This window comes from Anser cygnoides, chromosome 2 (assembly GCF_040182565.1).
Source record: "Anser cygnoides isolate HZ-2024a breed goose chromosome 2, Taihu_goose_T2T_genome, whole genome shotgun sequence".
Classification (NCBI taxonomy): domain Eukaryota; kingdom Metazoa; phylum Chordata; class Aves; order Anseriformes; family Anatidae; genus Anser; species Anser cygnoides.
Genome location: NC_089874.1, coordinates 154193069 through 154207785, shown reverse-complemented (window position 1 = coordinate 154207785; position 14717 = coordinate 154193069). Strand labels below are relative to the sequence as shown.

Genomic DNA, 14717 nt, shown 5'->3' with positions numbered 1-14717 from the left:
GGCTCGGAGTTTCGAGCCCCCCCGGGCAGTTTGTGTTACAAGGCATCGCATATCTGGCTGCAGCCCCCGCCACGGGCAGGCGAAGGGTTAACAGGAGAGGCACCACGTTAGCTGTATCTGTGGAGATTATGGTGTGTTTATCCAGTGTTCAGATTTCCTGTCTGAGTGTTTGGATTTCCTGAAATCCCTGCTATCAGCCCAAGTGCTGTCCACTGAGCAGACCTTTTTCTCTCTCACTTTTTTTTTTAAACTTCTTTTTTTTTTTTTTTTTTCACTTTGCTCACATGGTAGGCTTTCCTTCCTGCTCTCTTTCTAGTTGTAGTGCCTGTGTCTCCTCACCGGTCAGGACATTTATGGATGCAGATCAACACTCTTAGACTGCAGAACTCTGGGTTCGCCGTGCATTGGATTTCCTGTTTTTGTTTTGTTTTGCTTTGTTTTTAATTTTGTTTTATTTGACTTTTTCTTTTTTTTTTCTTTTTTCTTTTTTTTGTGGAAATAAAACTTGAAGAAAAATGGTCTTTTACAGCTGCCCATGGGAGAATACGTTTTAGTTTGAGATGGAACAATGGCCTTAGGTTTGAGGAGCAAATCTGGAATGGGAATTCAGCCTGCACAAGTCCTGGTGAGTTACAGGGCATCGGCTGGGAGGGTGCTCAGTCCCGTACAGCTCTCGGACAAGGACAAAGGCTGAGCACAGCCACTGAGTGTGGCTGCTGGGCAAACTGCAAAAAAAAAAAAAAAAGCAGAGGGGTGTAGCTGAAGGTAAAACTTTTCTTAAAAAATAATAATAATTAAAAAAAAAAAAGTCCATTTTTCATTGCTAAAAATACACACTGCTCTACAGCCTAGATAACATCTAGGTAAACTTTACCGTAGCAAAATCTGTCAGGCCAGATTCTGCCAGTTCTTACCCATGTGAGTAACTTCTACTCACATAAACAACTTCTGTGGCTTTTAAAAGAGCTCATATTAAGGGAAGGCTTGCAGAATTGGGGCCACATGTAGCAAATTGCAAGAACTCAATCTCCATGAAATTTAATCGTAAAAGAAAAAGATCATTTTATGAGTGTCATTGTATGCTTCCTTGGTCTTTTAAGTTTTATTGTTGATCCAGTTTTAAATTTGAAGAAAAACCCATGTGATAACTATTTCTCCTATTGTCTCTTAAATAAGTTTGCAGTAGGAGTGAAAGCATATTTTCTGCAGCAATGTTCCGGGAGGCCAGAAAGGGGCTTTCGTTGTTGGAGGGAAAATGCTGAGTGCTGTGCTGCTCCAAACTGGAAAGCTGTATTCAAACATGAGGCTTCGCTAAGGTTTTAACTTCATTTTTGGATGCGAGAGCCCATGGCAGCAATATTGCTAGCCTGAGGTGTTTTTAGTTAAACCATGGTCACAAATGCAACAAGTCGCCTGGTCTGAAAATCAGTGAGTCAGCTTTGAAAAGAAAAAAAAAAATCTTCATTTCAGACCTCTTTGAATCAGATTTCATTGCTGGCATCCATGGAAGAGTTTTTGTAGTCAGATGTGGAAGATAAAGCATCATCACTGTTGCAGCTTTTGTTGTGTCCCTTAGCTGGAGGCTGTGGTTGCACTGCACATTCCTGAGCTGCTCCTTGGACCTGTTCCAGGGACTTGGTTCTCTAATTTTAGGGAAAAATCTTGTTTCAGAAAGTGCTTAGATACTAGGAAACGTATATAATGAAAACAGCTTTCTCTACTTTAGCTCTGATTTTCATTAGACTACTGAAAATGTCCTGAACTCTAGCATATAATAGTGCACATCAATCTTCATTTAAAATGTTGAGGTTTAGCAGGAGAAAATACCTTACTTTTTTATACCAATAAAGGGAAAAATGCATTTTCCAAATTCTTTCCAGAGCTTCCAAATTTGAAGTTTTAAACTAATAGTTGCCCTGTGTGCTGGGTTTCTGCACAACCCTTTGAATGTGATCCTGCTGCTCTTCTTCAAGCTTTTCTTCAGTATCAGCAGAAGGATTGTGTGATACCAGCCAGACCGAACTGGTGTCTTTTTGCCTGCAAGCCTTCAGGAACTCGATTTTAATTATTAACATGGGGCAACACTGAAACCGATGGTATTTTATGCATCGAAATGTTGGTTCTTGCTGTGTACATAGGTGTGTATTCTCAGTGTGGGGAATTCCCCAAAAACTGAAAGAGAGGACAAGGAGCCCCTCACCTGAGGTAGACCAGACCTTGGTGCCCTGTCTCATGGCTGTGCTCTGTCCATGGCTGCGACTGAAGTGGCCAAAGCAGAAACGTGCTCCTCTCAAAGCTGGCAGAAGAGTCAGAACATCACTAATGAGCAGTGAACTGCAGAAAATAGAGAGTACAGATGAAGACAGAGGGGAAACGTGAAGACTTCTCTAGGTCTACCCAGATCTCCTAGCTTTGGAAATGTGGTTGGCTGCCTGATCAGCAGGAGCCTTGGGACTGGCTCAGTTGCTTTTTTCCCTCTTTTGTGCAGGATGGTCAGAGCTTTCTGGTTTAAGTCAGGTTGGAAATGCTGTGGGAATAGTTTTTTCTGGTGGTATTTTGGTATTTCCTCTTCTGCTCACACCCAGACCAGGAAGTGCAGAAGCACAACCTTCAGCTCATTGTGTGCGGATTTCTTTTTATAAATGTGAATTCGCTTCCCTTCCCCCCCCCCCTTTTTTTTTCTTTTTCTTTTTTTTTTTTGTCCGAATAGCCCTCACAAAGGTTTAAGGCTTGCTTTGATTTAGACTGTGGGAATTTTTTGTACCTCTTTATATAACTGCACCAAGCATTGAATAGTGCCCTAATAAATGATTATCACATTAGTTCTGTATTATCTAAATGCAATATTACCAGCTCAGCTCCCCACTGCCATATGTTCATGGGCCAGTACCCCCCAGCAGCTGGTTCTGCTGGCATTTGTCCCCATACCTTCAGCAGCATTACGGCTGATTGGACACGAAGACCTATCTGTTCAGTTGCCCACGGAGAAATGTGGCAAAAGACCATTTTTTTTGGTAACTAACTGCACTGTTAAACTCTCTACAGTTAGATACCTCACATTTTTTCCCTTCTTCTTCTATCTCTTCTGCATCAGTGAGGAAGTTCAGCTCGTGCACCTTCTCCACATGTGTCCAACTCATTCACCATCACGGCCGCCAGTCCTCCTGCCTTTCTTGCTGTTGTTGGCAAGTGCAGATAAACAGTTTTGACAGGCAGAGAGTCCTGCAGAGCTAACTTCATGCATGCAGTGATATTTCTCTGCTCAGATGATGAATGGACAAGAGGAACTAAGCCACTTTCCCTGAAATTATTCCCCACATTGTAAGTTTTTAACCCCTCCTTTCCACGCCATTTTCTGGAAAAAGCAAAGAATGCAATTCCTTACCTGATCACTTTTAGATTAAAATTGTTTCCTTGAGCCTCTTCTAGCCACCTGGTAGGGTCTTTTGTCAGCCATTTTATAAATGAAAATGAACTTTAGGTGGATCTTAAAGTTAGGTACATGGCAAAATGATTATCTGTATTTCCATTTGGGTCCACTCTCATGAGTGCAACATGAGCAGATGGAAATACAAGCAAAGGGAACTGTCATTATATAATTCTATAATTCAAGAAGACTTAAGTAGGCACAGTGGAATTTCCAAGGATTTTGGAGGAGTGTTCTTGTTTTGGGGCATTTTTTTTCTCTTTGCCCTTGGCTTTAAGGCTCTCTCTTGTGCTTCAGGGAGAAGCAGTGTTTGAGGGAGAGGGTGCCAGGTGGGGAGGGAAGGATGCCAGGCCCCATTATTTCAGACACTGATTAGTGCAAGGATGGGAAGCGGCAGGGCTCATCCTGGAACAGGTATTGCTCCCACTGAACACACAAAATCACAGAATGGTTTGGGCTGGAAGGGACCTTAAATATCACCTAATTCCAACCCCCTGCCACGGGCAGGGACACCTCCCACTAGACCAGGCTACTCAAAGCCCCATCCAGCCTGGTTCTCCTCCCACATGGTACCCACAAGGCAAGCTCCATCCACACTGAGGGTCCTCACTTGGACCCCTGAACCACAAAGCCGGAGAGGCAGTGATGCTTTCCCTGTATTCTCCCTTATCTCGGCTGGAGATAACAAAACCCATCTGCCTCTGTGAGTCAGCAGAAAAGCATTCAGCTTTTATAAGAGTTAAGGGACATGGGATAGGGCGATGTCAAAGCACAGAAGGCTTCTCCCAGCTTTGCATTCACACAGTGCTCACGTAGAGGAAGTCGCATTTTCCATTCCCATTCACCAGGCAAAATTATTTACACCAAGCTGAGGATGTGGCCCCTGGCATACAAGACCAGGGCTGCTGAACAAGGCTCCTTTCATCAGCTGTAAACGTGAACAAATGTGGAAACAGCAACAAGCAGTGAGTACCGTGATGCGGCTGCTGCTGGCAGCTTGGAAAAGTCAAGAAAACTCGATTGTCTTCTCATCAAAAGTGAAACAAGGAAGCCCCCCCTCGCCTCCACCCCCACCGCTACCACCCTGGCTCGAGCAAGTCGATCCGTAGGTATTTGTGTGGGGGTTTGTTCTTGGCGGTTAACCACATAACAATTCGAAGCATGTGGCTAACTCCGAAGAAACTGCCTTTAAACGTTTGCAGACTGCGGTGGTGTTAGCGAGAGCGGGGGGCTGCGGGCCGCAGGGGGCTGCAGCAGGAAGCCCTGTACATCCTGCAATATACTCCTGTGAAGAGGGAAAAAAAAAAAAAAAAAAGAAGGTTGTGACTCTTGGAGCTTCTCTGCTGTCGATGCACAGCAGCACGGGGCAGATGTCCCCCCCATGTCGTGTTTCACGTCTGTATTGGTGTGTCAGGGCGAAACACCCAGCAGGAAGCACACAGCAGAGAAAAGAGGTGGCAGCCAGCGGGAGAGCATTTCGGCACGCAGCTTTCATAAATAAATCAGGAGGAAAAATAACAAACAAACTGGGGGGGTCTTTGCGGCGAAGCAGTGCATGCTTGGGACCTTAGGGTGATCTCCAAGGGAAGCGTAGGCCTGGAGAAGGAGGCTCAAGGAGGCGCTGGGGAAAAGGCAGCAAGGAGCAGCACTGCTGTAGCTTGGGGTGGTAAAAATGCCCCAGCGGAGCTCTCCTGTCCCTCTAGGCCTGAATTGGTTGGGCAGGGAGGAAAGGCTGGAGGGAGGATGTGCGCAGAAGGGATGGGAACGGTTGCGTCTGTGGGGGCAAACAGCCCAGCGTCCGTGTGTGTCGCAGCACTTGTCAGGACAGAGCTGTCGGGGTACGTAATGTCCAGTTTTAAAGGATTTGGTGCTTAAAGAAACCAATGGAGCTTAAGATTGCAACATTTCCCCACTGGAGGAGACCCATGCGAGACATTCAGTGAGTTTGCAGCTCCCAGAAGATCTCAGGTTTTTAGCTTCTCTTCATTTCCAGTTCATCCCCAGTCTATATCCAGGAGGGCCTATCTTTGAGTACAAGCAGACGTTTCTAAATGTTACTTGGGCAAATAATGAACTTCAATTAATCTTCTTCACCCAGCTATAAGCCTCATTTTTAATTCAGCAGGTAAAAATACTGCATCTGTACCATCACCAGAATTGGCCTTACTCTAGGAAAGAAAATGACAATTGGTGTCAGGCCCTAAGGCTGAAAATTCAACCTGCTTTGGAGAAAAGGCAAATGAGGCCTTGCCAGGTCTTCCCTCTTTGTTTCATCAGCTGGAGCTGTGGCTTTGTGGCATGGGTTGGGGTGGGATTGCAGCTGGAAACCAAGCTGTGTCCCCAGGGTCCTGGCAGGATCTGCAACTACGCGCCCTTCTCCATTTATATTCTCCAGTCCGGGGAGGAAGGAAATCGGCCATTAGTTAGTGGCCAAACGACAGCCACGGGACAGCCACCTTCTGGCACTGAGTTATGGTGTGACCACAGGCAAGTCGCTGCATGGCACTGCCCAGATCAGCAGCAGAAGTGTGGCTGACTCCCACTTTCTTCCCCTTCATCCCTGGAGCAGCCAGAAGGGAGTGTGCAGATGGGAAATGCAGGGCACGCAGACAACATGCTCCTCCATACTGCTGGGGCAGGAAGAGGGAGATGTCTCCTGCCAAGGCTGGTGCAGCTGCATGTGCTTTTTAATGCAGTTGGCCAATGCACAGGAAACAATTTTGTTCTGGCCAGAACTGCCAGACTGCGAGGCAGCAGGACATTTCAGGCACTAGGACAAGCCTTCTGGTATCTAGGTTCAGCATAACACCAAGGCCTTAGCATGATACTCTGGTTCCATATAAGAAGATAAAACCATCCAAGCCAATGCTTCAAGACCCTGGTCCAGCAGTGGCTGACAACATCCGCATAGGAAGCAAGAGCTGAACAGGGCTACATGTAGTGATAATTCCTCAGATTAAAATCCCAGCTTCCCAGGACCTCATCTGAAAGACTTCTGGAGTCAAAGCCCATGCTTACATTGTACTTGTCTTGGATAGACATTTGCAGCATGGATTTGTGTTATTTTTCCTTTAAACTAATAGACATTTTTAACATCCATGAAAAAAAGCTTATATGAGTTCAAAATGCAATTAGGCAAATTCATGGGGAAAAAAAATGTCTTCAATTTACAGCTGTTAAATCATTACTGACAGTCAGGGTCCAATCCTAGTCTCCTACATGAGGTTTTTAGTTATTTAGTAACTTTATAGTGCTGCTACAAATTGAGTTTTGTGTAAATATTCCAGATTTATTTGTGGGTAAATAAGATCTATGCCAGCACCATGGAGTGTATAGATTTATTTCATCTAATTTAGAGTGTAACTATATTGCTACTTTCCTTCTGCTTTCAAAACCAGTTGTTTAATAGTCACCCAAATTAGCAATTTTACCGATATAATCATTTACCTAATGGTACATTTCCCATAAAATATGGAAGATTGCATTCTCTGCTGGTGTAGGATACTGGTTCCATCCATCTGATCAGAGGCAGGTCATAGCTGCATATCCTTTAATAATTATTTCAGCAGGTGTCCTTTTATTTCTGTTCATAATTAGTAGCTGAGTATTTAGCAAAGCTTGTCAGGATCCAAAATTCCTACAATTCAGTAGTTATCTATATTCATGAACAAAGGGGATCTCTACCTTGGTAATTTCTGAAAATATTTTATTAAAACTAACGGATATTATAATTCTACATTAAATTATTTATCAGCCACCAAGGTAGAATTTTGATCTTACACTTGTCCTAGATTAATGTCATAATCTGACTCCAGATTTAATCAATGGTAAGGTAGGTGTCAGCCAGAATCCCAGACCTCATGAGTCATTTATACTTTATCATTTTATTTTCTGTGTTTATGAGCTTGTGGTTGAGAAGGAGCCATGTGTTGTTGTGTTGGTCATGCTGGGGTTAAAAATCTACATCTAACACAAGATGATCTACAGCTGGCATTTTTTCTCACCACCTAGACAGTGAAATGGGATTGGGTTCAGTTGAAACCAATTTCCATACCACTGAGAATATTAGAAATAATGGGTGTCAGTAACGGCAGGAATAAGGATAAAAAGGTGATTGTAAGTCGTGTTTTGCTCCTGTACGCTGGAGCCACATGACAGCCTACCTGGCACCTGGTCTGAATTAGAGAAATCACTTGACAGTTGTGATTTATGCTTTTCTTCCTAGAATTCCTGGGAACCTCAGAATAGTAATTGTACTGTTGCCACTGTAGCGTAGTATATAGATATATGTACATGGTATATTGCAAACTCTTACAATTCGTTCCTTTCGTTGCCTTCAGAGAACAGCCTGACTGTGAAGTTCCTCTTAGCAAGAAACCTCCATGCCAGAAGGATGATTTATAAGATTAATTCTGCCCATTTTAGACTGATTCCTTTCCCAAACAACCAGAAGAGACCCTAGGTCCTAAGTGTCTCCTTCTCAGGGCTGGGATTTGAAGTAGACCCATGTCCCATGAGTCATATCAGGGCAAAAGTCATTCAATCTCTGCAACTTGAGGAAGAGAATTGGGTTTACAGATAAACTCCTACAATAGATATGCACAAGAGGGGACATGACCCCAGGCTGAAGCTTAGGAAAACAAGGAGTCTTAGATAATGTTTTTACATGATGCTGGATGTTGAAGTCACCATTTAAAAGAATAGAAGGCAATCACATTCTTGTTGTGTTTTATGTTCTGGGAGGAAAAATACAAATAAATAAATAAAAACCCTTAAATCATAGAGACTTTGATAATTGAAACATAATTTAAATAATGTGTTACCGAGAAATCTGCAACATTTGTAGTCTGGTCTCTATAAACGAGGCTGAGGCAATTGCACTGTGTGCCCCTCTGTGATTTTGAACCCCTTCAGTCAATTCTGATGGAGGAACAGAGGACTGAAATGCTACATATTTCATGAAAACAGGCAGATAAGCAGAAGAAAGAAACAGTTTGTTATCTCTGACTACCTCCTCCCCAAAGAAAAAGTCACATCTACTGTGAGAAAAAACAGAAGGAAAGGCAGAACTTCCATGGAAGTGAGGCACTGTGCCCACCACAACCTGTGGGAAAAGCTTTAACAAGCATTTGTATTTCATTATACCCAGAGCTAAATTCACCCAGGAGGTACAAGTCCACAAGCAGCCACACACCCTTCATTCTGCCATTTGAAAGCCTTCCCCTAGGAGTAGCAGGGTGCCTTTGTGGCTTTCATCACCCCAAAGTCCTCTCTCCATGTTCATGCAAACCTGAATAGCTTTAGGAGCAACAAGAGTTAGGTGAAAGACACCTGTTGCTATTTATCCCACTGCTTTAATTCTCTCTCCTTGAAAGACGTGCCTTTTTGCAATATCATGGACCATTAATCCACTGCATTAATAGGGGAAGCATTCCCTGGGAATAATAATATCCTGACATCAGTGTTGCTGGCCTACGAGTGCTAACTGACAGTACAGTAGCGAAGTTTTGCTTAGACAAGCAGTACCAGGAGAGAACCCTGTTTGCTAAAGCTTTCCTTTGTAGATAAAGATTAAATCAGTAATTTTCAAAAGCTGGTTGCCTAAAATTCAGAGCCTCAGCTCATACCAAAGTCCTGGATAAATTATTTCAATGTTCTTTGGAGAGTGAGGTCAATTATTTCAATCCAGTAATGAAGGCTTCAGTAGACAAGAGTTCAGCACTTCTACTTGAGTTTCCCAGTGCAAGACAACGTATGTCAGTCCTGAGCTGCAGAACATTTGTTTTTACAATCCAAATCCCTTCTAAATAGAAATCACCAGCTGGACCAGACCGTTGAAGACAAGTCAATTCATGTCTTGGAGAAAGACCCTGGGCTCCCTCCAGAATGTGAACTTAGAAGGGAAAGAAACTCTGAAAGGGAAAGAAAGGACAGTTGAGTGCTTTCACTCCCAAGCACCTCTAGCCATCTGCAATTTATATTAGTGTACTAGATTTAGCAGGAGATGAGTGGTGGTCACGAACACCAGAACTGAACAGTCTCATCCAGCTCCCACTCCAGATGCAAACTGCAGCGGGTTTTGCTGTGGTTTTCCACAGACAGGAGGACGGACAACAGTGACCAGGCAGCATCTGTGTGAACCCTGGCAACACCCTCTGATTTCGACAGTAGTTATCATGAGAAAATATGTTTCTGTTTTGTCTTTTCCTGTGCATGTTAAAAACAAGGCATTTGTTGGGTTTTCTTCCCTAAAAGGAAATAGGTTCATTCGGGAATGCATGAGGCAAATCGGGTTCTTTTAAGTACCGAAAGATACATATGTGCGATTTCAACATTTTTAAGCCCTCCCGGGATATTTGTTCAATATCAGTTGTGTCTGTTATTGTACTGGTTTTGCAGTAAACAGTAGATCTGATATAAAGAAACCCAGCCTCATTTATACTGTTAATGTAGTCTTTCTTAGAAGCAGAAGCTATTTACAAGACCATAATTTCCCTCAGAGACACTATTTTTAATTGGGGAAGAGTTCTCTCAGAGGAGTAATAGTCTTACATCTGTGCAGTATTTTCCCAATCAGGAGATCAAGAGAAAGAGGATCTGAGCAACTGCTTCTTTACATAACAATGAACATAGAGCTTCGGAGTAAATCATAATGTGCAATAAAATTAAAAAAAAAAAAATTGGCTGGAGATTAATGACTGGAATGGGACTTACTGAATTAAATTGGATCAGATGTTCCCCAGAAAAATCTGAGTTAGATTCAGAGTGCTTTTGTTTTTCACAAAGGAAGATTTAGCTTGATTGTTTCATAACTACTGACAATTTCTAGACCTTGCAGAAGTGGTCCTAGGTGCCTGCAGGAGAAGTCTGGAAAACCTGGTCTTGAGCAGGCAAGGAAGAGACTGAACACAGAGCCTCCATGGCACACAATCTCACTAACTGTTAAAGAATTACAGACAGCATTATAGTTTTACAAGATATTAAGGGCTGAGTTAAGGTTTCTCCTTCCAGGGGCAGGTTCATGAGTACAGGTCTGCCTCAAAGATAAACACCTACTGAATTGTTGAAGACTGCTATCAAAGTCCAGTTGTGCCTTTCATGTTCACTGTCAGGTGGCTTAGGTGGCTCCTTCTTCCTGTGCTTTCTTCTGTGAATCTGCTTTCAAACGTCCAACCTTCCCGATATGGGCTAAAGAGAAACATGGGCAGCCAACTCAGGCTTTTGAATTTCCCCCGGGACCGAGCCTCTCCAAGCTAACACTTGGGTTTGTGTTTCAGTCCCAGATTTGTTTGTGGCTTCAGCATTGAGAAGCAAAATGTTTGTGTTTCTAACACTGTTCACTGAAGAGACAGGCTTAAAATTATAAGCCACGGACTGAGACTGAAGTTTCCTGTTGGTGTTGGTGGCTTTTTTTAATCAGAGATGTGTGTTCTTTTGTCAAGAACCAGACTCAGTTCACGAATATAACAAAGGAGGAAATCAAAGCTACCTAAGATACTGACTGTGCTAGAGATACCAAAACTTTTTTTTTTCTTTTAATTAATATTATTTGCTGACCTAAAAGTGAAGCAGGTCCATAACATGTCTGATAAAAAGGTTCATTCAGGAGGTGCAATGCTGAAGGTACCAGACATCTGCCTTGTCATCTGTTCTCAGGCACCTGGCAGGTGTGCAGCACTTGGCTTAGTGACTTTCTCTTATTAACTCAGTTTCTCTAGGCTTTTGTAAAAAATGGACCTAACAACAGTTGCCTAGAGCCAGGAGAAGAAGAGCAGGAATACATTATTAAAACCCAGAATGCAACACCATTTTAAAATTCATCAAAGTGCTCAGAACAAATTCTCCAGAGATCGGGGGCTTAGTCATTCCAGGTTTCCAACTCATTTAGATAATTGTCCCTTGAAATAGTTATCTCTTTCTTTTTTACTTCTTCTCTCTCTCTCTTTTTTTTTTTTTTTTTTTTAACATTGGCTATTTGCTTAGCAGGCAGCTCAGCTCTACAGCTGCAGAAGAGCAGAAGAAACCTCAAGTTTCCCACCATGCACATCTCTGCTTTCTGCAACATGAGCCAAGCACTTGAGTGCATCTCAAATAATCATCTCATTGTCACCTGCTGACACAGTAGCAAGTCATTACCAATTTAACTAATTAATACATCGGTCAAATTCATTTCATTGTGAAGTGATTTATTAAGTAATAGGAGAGGTTTAGAGAGATAACATGAGTTATTCAGTATTTTTAACTACCATCAGAGCCTGGAGAGACTCAGTCTTGATGTTTTCCCATCTTCCTGAAAGCTATGTGACTTGATTGCTTCTGTCTCAGCATAAATTCATGCTGTCGCTAAAATAAACAGTCCAAGCACCACCATCACGTGAGCTCAAAAAGGAAACTGATACAAATTAAACTGAAAAAGGGTGGTTTATTTTCCAGCTGCATCATTCTTCCCTCGGTAAAAATATCTAAACTTATATTACAGCGTATAATTTTATTTTATATTATTTGTGTAATTTCTTGTAGCCAAATATTCTAGAGATTGTTAAAACTTCTCATCAGATTGCTAGGGGCAGGTGCGGTCATGGTAGTATACCCAAATAGATACTATTTCCTGGGGGCTTCCATAAAAAGCTTAGTTTTTAAGTTTTCTTTTCTTTGTCTTGGCATTTCTTCTGGAATGTAGAATTAGGGCTACAGCCTTGTATATGCCCACAGGATGGTCTGGGCAGAAATACGAGGGTCCTACTGTGATGCACTTGGGGCATGCAGCACGGCAAGAGGTGTCTGCCTCTGGGATCGGCACCCTACTATCTCTTCTAGTCAGTAAAATGGAAGAGATGGTTTAGGCTGTGATTCATCTGACCTTTGTAGATAACTCCTTTAGCATGTCTTTTTCAACATCTACTCTTGTAGGATGAGGTGAGCTGAAACCTAGTTTCAGTTGACAGTACTGACTGTATCATCAGTAACTCTAACGGGAGCCTGGGGTGAACAGCCCAGGCAAAGACACTTTGTCAGATACATCCTACTTTTAAAGTATAAAAGTTGAATCAGAGCTCACTGAAGTGTATGTAAAGAATCCCATTAACATGGACTGAGTCTGGATCAAGTTTAGGCTCTGTTGTCACTTCTTTTGAGCTAATCTCATTTTTCTATATAAATAGCGCATATGATTTCAAAGGCATGCTCATGGATCTGGACATGACTCAGTATAGGGGCAGATACAGACGTGAGGAATGAAAGGAGAGGATATTTAAGAACATCTTTGTGTTCTTGTATTGAGGTTTTTTATGTGCCTTGTATTTCTGGGTATTCCATAGAGAGGCTTTGATAATTCTGTGCCTGACTGCGCTCCGCTGAAGACCAGAGCGGCCAGCAGTGCTGTACCAGCCAAAGGATGTGACACTGACACAGGGTCCCTAAGCAGGGAGAGTGGCACTGCTTGGTACGTGCCAAAGGGGAAGGCATGAAAAAACGGCAGTTTGAAGGGCAGAGCTGTACCGAGACAAGTGGGGCTGGCAGAAGGCACTGTGGAGTCATCCTTCTGCTCAAAGCCTGGCTTTGTGCTGGAGACAGCAGACTGAGATGAGCACATCGGGGTCTGGTTCCTGGCTCTGCTACAGACCGTCTGTGTGGGACTCGTCTTTGGAGAAGAATTAGCAGCAATCCTTTCAGGAGGAAATGTGTTCATTGACTTTCGTGATGTGTTCAGACAATGCGAGACCTGATGAGTGCCTGAACAATCGATGACAGCTAGAAGCAGGAGGCGTGCCGCTTGCCTTGCTTGAGAGCTGCCGCCACACAGCAGAAAAGCCACTGTAGGGACGATGTGGAAAGCTCGGATGCACCAGACTTTTCATGCAGAGAGAAGTTGATTTTTAACACAGCTACAACAGGTTTAGTCATTTCTGATTTGTACAATCCTATAAATCCATTCAGCAAGTTGCCGTTATTGAATTCAGCCCACGATAAGTGGCTATCGAAAATAAGTAGGGACAGTGACAAGAGGATGTAACATTCAGATTGTATTATTAATCTATTATCCATATACTGTGTACAGGACTATTTGCTGCAGACTCCATACTGAACTAATCATTAAACAGTTACTAACCTTGCAGGGCAGGCGGAAAACACTCTCATGTCATGAGCTTCTCACAGGCTTCAGAAGTAGATTGCAAGTAACTCAAAATCTTGGACTGTGGATGGCAGCCTTGTCATCAAATATAAGAAAATACCCTTGACAGGGTCTGTGAAAGCTCTCTAGAGGTCTGCAGCTGGGAAGCAGGCACTCTGATTAACTGCTGCCTCCACAAAATGAAAAATCTTCCCTGAGCCCAAGAAACAGCTGATGGATATCGTAGGAAGTGATAAAAAGGTCACTCGTAAGTAGATCCAAGGAGGTTTAAGTCACAACACCACCATCCTGAAGGCCTTCAACAAATAACAAAAGACAGGCATCAAAGACTGCAGAGTCCTTCAGTCTAAATACTTACACAAATCTCTGTGTCATATACCTGAGTCTTGAAAATTCACCTTTGAAGAAGATTGCAGAAAATTACCAAACAATTGCACTTAAACCCTCTGGCTGGCTGTAGCGATGCGTTGCAACATTGTACAGTGGTGATATATTACAAAACTGTTAAACCTTAGAATTACCCACTTTTGTGGCATGAATTCCTAAAGCAGATTTAGGCTGTCCAGTGCAACTATTCTATAGCCCTTTGCACAGCCCAGATATCATATGATCATTTCATAATCATAGGAGGTTTGTATCATCAGACAAGGGTGGAGAATGATTTTCCATTCTAACAGCAATGCCACCTCCTAAAAAAAGGTTCTTTTTTATTTTTTTTTATGAGAATGTTGTACAAGAAACTACCTGAATTTTAAAAGTTGATTTTCAATACATATTCAAACACAAGGCTATTTCATGGAAGAAAACTCGTACTTTGCCAATATATTTTAAAGCTCAATAGAATGACCTGAGGATTAATAATCCTCTCAACCTCACATCAATCCAGTGTTAAACACTGGAATGGCTAATTCCAGGCACTATTCAAAAGGAATTAGTGAAAAGTAATGCAATTCATGGCAACCAGGATGGAATTAAAGGAAATGTATTTTATTTCAAGAAAGCTATTTTGATAGTTTTTTAGGTTTTACATTTTCTTGAAAAAAAATCAATATTATTGATGTAATAAGTATGAACTTTAGTAGAGCTTTTGGCACCAAACAGCATTTTGATTGAGAAACTACAGTTATTTAAAGTCATATTGTAATTATTTTATGGATT

The 14717-nt window shown here is 42.4% G+C and overlaps 1 protein-coding gene across 4 annotated transcripts in view; it reads left to right on the top strand.

Moving 5' to 3' along the window:
- The first annotated feature begins 293 nt into the window (after window positions 1-293).
- The window catches only part of ASAP1 (ArfGAP with SH3 domain, ankyrin repeat and PH domain 1), a 146834-nt gene continuing 132410 nt past the window's right edge, over window positions 294-14717 (top strand). For 2 of the 4 annotated variants that reach the window (XM_048048676.2, XM_066990742.1), the window contains exon 1: window positions 294-625. The gene's annotated coding sequence lies outside the window, so the exon portion shown is untranslated. The remainder of the gene's footprint in view (window positions 626-14717) is intronic. The other 2 variants (XM_066990747.1, XM_066990743.1) reach the window with 2 other exon arrangements.